Source organism: Diplotaxodon limnothrissa, linkage group LG9 (genome assembly GCF_057381915.1).
Source record: "Diplotaxodon limnothrissa isolate DT_005_m linkage group LG9, D_limnothrissa_male_GT1.1, whole genome shotgun sequence".
Taxonomy (NCBI): domain Eukaryota; kingdom Metazoa; phylum Chordata; class Actinopteri; order Cichliformes; family Cichlidae; genus Diplotaxodon; species Diplotaxodon limnothrissa.
In genome coordinates this window covers 5,471,803-5,475,936 of record NC_140604.1, presented here as the reverse complement: position 1 = coordinate 5,475,936, position 4,134 = coordinate 5,471,803, and the positions used below count along the sequence as shown (strand labels likewise).

The 4,134-nt window shown below is 41.8% G+C and overlaps 1 long non-coding RNA gene across 1 annotated transcript; it reads right to left on the bottom strand.

Moving 5' to 3' along the window:
- Window positions 1-1,248: 1,248 nt before the first annotated feature.
- Window positions 1,249-2,312, bottom strand: LOC146625024 (uncharacterized). The gene is made up of 3 exons (XR_014906502.1): window positions 2,156-2,312; window positions 2,002-2,077; window positions 1,249-1,596 (listed from the first exon to the last, which is right to left on the bottom strand). It is a non-coding gene; the product is annotated as an uncharacterized LOC146625024 (long non-coding RNA).
- Between the last annotated feature and the right edge of the window lie 1,822 nt (window positions 2,313-4,134).

Here is a 4,134-nt window from a genome sequence, read left to right as displayed (position 1 = left end):
CTACAACACTGAAAGCGGAATCGAGCTGCCTAACATAAGCCCTGGGTGGTGAACTCACACCAAGCAACTTAACAACATCGGCTGCTGGACTTAGCAAACTTTCAAGTATTTTCCTAACCTTTTGCACATCACTAAGAGAGCAATCACTGACAAGAAGGTCCACTTGTGTGCGCCATGTTTCATAGTCTACCTCACCATTGGGCCTAGGAGCACGGCCAGAAAAGGTGCGCAGTCTGGTTTGTGTAGACCACGGGGCTGTTGAGTCATTTCTGATAACGTGCTCAACGACAACTTTTTGAATCTGAGGTGGGTTAAGGAGACTGCGGTCAATATTAACAGGGTTCACCACAGCACTATCAGGTGCATTGTGGGTCTGTGTGTAGTGATTAGGTTCATCATGATCACTAGCTACAATGTCATGGAGGGATGTGTCACCATCCTGAGCTGTGTGTGGCTGTGTGTCAGGAATCTCAGAGTTATGTCGAACTTCTTTGACCTCACTCTGAATAACACTCAAGAAACCTGCTTTACCACTATCTCCAACAGCCTTCAGTTCTTCTAAATATCTACGAGCTAACTCTTTGCCTACCTCTTCCTGAGCAACATCTCGAATGGTTTTGACAGACCAACCGATAGCAGGATCCTTGGGGCTCGGCAAGTCGCCTAAGATCTGGGGGTTGATCTTGGAAATGGCTTGATCGGACAAATATTGTATCAGGACTCTACCCTCTGGCTGGTTTGATTCATCTGGAATTCGAACTATCCGAGAAACTTTACCATTTACTGAAAAAACACTAGCAATGTCATCATCTGTGTAAATCCCTTCAACGCCAGTCACAAAAAGTGAGCACTGGCCATCTACATCAAAACGTCTGCAAAGATCCATGTCCAACACAATAGGGTCAAGGAAAAGAGGTAGGTGTTGTGAGCTGGAAAGTCAAGGTGCTACTTTTCACCAATCTCCTGGCTGGCTCGCCACTTGTAACGCAATCTGTACTTACGCCAAACCTTTAATGCGTGGAAATCAGGACTGTTGACCTTGGGCAGTTCACTAGGTGTCAGTGTCATCAATTTCACCCCGATGTTTAACCCAGAATCACAGTTTCTCTAAAAATAGGTTACAAGAAATCAAATGTATCCCAAATACCTGTATCCTGTCAGAAGCTAGTTTCGTAAAGGAGATTGGTAGTAGCTGCTCCACCACAGGAACAATAAGGTTTCCAGCACACAATGGACACCACACTTACTTAACATAAACACATTTATTAGACACAATTTTAAATAATAAACCCCTTTTTTTTGTAGTGTCTTTCCACTCAGTGTCATAAGAAAAATAAAATAAATAAAAACAAATATGTATCCTTTAAGGTCCTTTGGCCAAAAGAAAATCACCTGAGCTCAGGGAAAAATAAAGCGCATCGTTGGGGCCCTTTGAATTGTTCCTACCGCTCTGTTGGAACGGTGTAGCATCCAATAATAGCATCCAGCAACGACCATCTATTTGCCAGGACGGTTCGGCAGAGTCATCAGATGAGGACTTCCACAAGGCAGTTCATCCAGTAGGATCCAGGGCACCAAAAGGGCAAACAAACCAGCCTACACACAAGTGTGCAGAAGAATTAACTGAAATGTTCATAAGTCTCAGTACCACTGACTCAGTGTCCATGTCACTAATGGCTTATTTAACAGACTTACCATCATAATAATACAGGTTTGTCAAAATAAAAATATAACAGAACATAAATGCTGTTAACAATGCTCATTAATGCTGTTCTCTTAGGCATAACATAATAACACTGTAACTGACCTCGTGTCGGCCGCCATTTCAGGACATTAGCTAGGCTCACTTAACGGCTAGCTTGCTAACAGTCAGCCGATAACACACGTTATACAATATTTAGCCTCTTTCTTAACAACATGACAGCAGTAGATTTGATACCTCGCTGCAATATAATAAGGCACAAAACATTTCATACGAACATGAGCTGCACGCTAACTCACCAGAGGAGTTCGTGTAATGGCGAATGCTGTCGGACTCAGCTCCGCTTCACGTTTGTAACCGCTACAAGACTTTTTCCTAACAACATATTAAATCATTAGCTTCACATATAAAGGTTTTTAAAACTATTTACAGCAACTCAAATGTCTACTGTACCCGAATTTCCAGCTCGTAGAGGGCACGAGAGCAGCATGCGCCTCATCGGATGAACGGAAGGAAAAACTCTGTAGCTGGACTAGAGAGTGGCTATGCGCACGGCACAGTGGTGCGTTCAGTGACCACAAATAATCAGAAATCCCATACTCAACCAATGATCTGGGTTACATAGACACTGTGAGGTCACCCGCTGGGTTTTTAAACCCTATTCATGACGTTTTAAAATTAGTTTGGAGTATATACAATAATAATAATAATAATAATAATGGATTGCATTTATATAGTGCTTTTCGGGACCCCTCAAAGCGCTTTACAATTCCACTATTCATTCACTCTCACATTCACACACTGGTGCTACAACTGTAGCCTGGTGGAGGCAGCTACAGTTGTATCCACAGCTGCCCTGGGGATGCCATATCGCGCTATCAACCCCTCTGGCCAACACCAGTAGGCAGTAGGTGAAGTGTCTTGCCCAAGGACACAACGACCGAGACGGGGCTCGAACCGGCAACCTTCCGATTACAAGACGAACACCCAACTCGTGAGCCACGACCGCCACGATACAAGTGCGGGGTGGACCTAACTTTGAAAACCAAGGGATGCTATATGCTCATATGGAAGCAATTTACAAGGCCTGGACAAATCCATGCCCTGCTTTATATTTTGGGGGGGTTTGGTTTACAAAATAAACACATTATATTCCATAAAAAGAGTCTCTGAGGTCAAGCAGTGGGTAATTTCACTTTTTATACAGGGAAAATTATCTCCCTGTATATATAGCTTAAACAGTTGTAAGTCTTTATGCAGTCAGCTGATTCAGTCCATGCTGGCCTTAAGGAGAATTCAGGTTTAATGCACTACTTTCTCTTTTCAGACATCTTTTATATACAGTCTTTGGTACTGTTCCATGCATTTCTGGTGGTTAATCAATAATAATAAAGCATGGTCAAGAAGCCATTCTGGACAGAAAGAATGGCAAGAAAAAAAACATCTTAATGGTGAGTGAAACTCACCAGATCAGACATTTGAGCCCACTTCTTTCCTCGCTGAGCTGATTGTCTTCTTGCTTAGCTCGCCCCTTCCCTGGATTTATAATGTTGACAGAGATGTGCTATTTGGAACCATCTGATGTGTTAAGTTCACCGTGCAACCAAGGACTCAGGATTTACATGAACACAAACAAAAATACTTTAAAATTGCTGCTTATTTTCTTAAAACACAGCAACAAAAAAACAGGCTCCTGTCTGTCTATGGTTCATTTTTGCAATCACACCGCAACCAGTTTGGACCATGATTGTTGTGTATGTAAAGCAAGCATCAAGTTTTAATCTGTGTTTTTTTATTGTTGATAGTTTCTTTCCAATTACTGAGTTCCCTTTAACGACATGAAAAGGGCTATAACCAATGCAAAAGGGATATTGTTCATGCCCTGTTCATGTATAGAAAAAGACTGCCATCAACACAAAAAGGAGCCAAGTTCATACAAGCAAGTTTTAACTGATGCTAAAGCTTTTCAAAAGACAAATATGAGTCTCAAAAACAATACTGAAAAGCCCCAGCAGTGTATTTAAATAGAAATCAGTTGAGCTGTATAAAGAATAAGCCAAAGCTTGTATGCCCAGCCTTCCACCAGCAGCAGTAGCTGTCTCTCTTTCACGTACACTCAGTTAATCACTAAAACCATCTAATTACTGCAAATGTCTCTCTCAAATGCTCTGAGTGTCAGTCCATTTTTAAGTTTCTACTTAATAATTGTTCCAATATAGAACTATTTTTCAACTATGAATTTAACATCAGGGCTTGGTGTCAGCCACAGAATAGAAAAAAGCAAAGACTCTGAAGCCGTCACGTCACACTGACATTCAGCAGTCATACAGGGGAACATCCTTCACAGAGGAGGCAGACATACCAATTTCTGTTCTGACAGTAGCTTCTGCAGACCTTACTGCACTGCAGTTGAAAAACATGCAGAATTTATC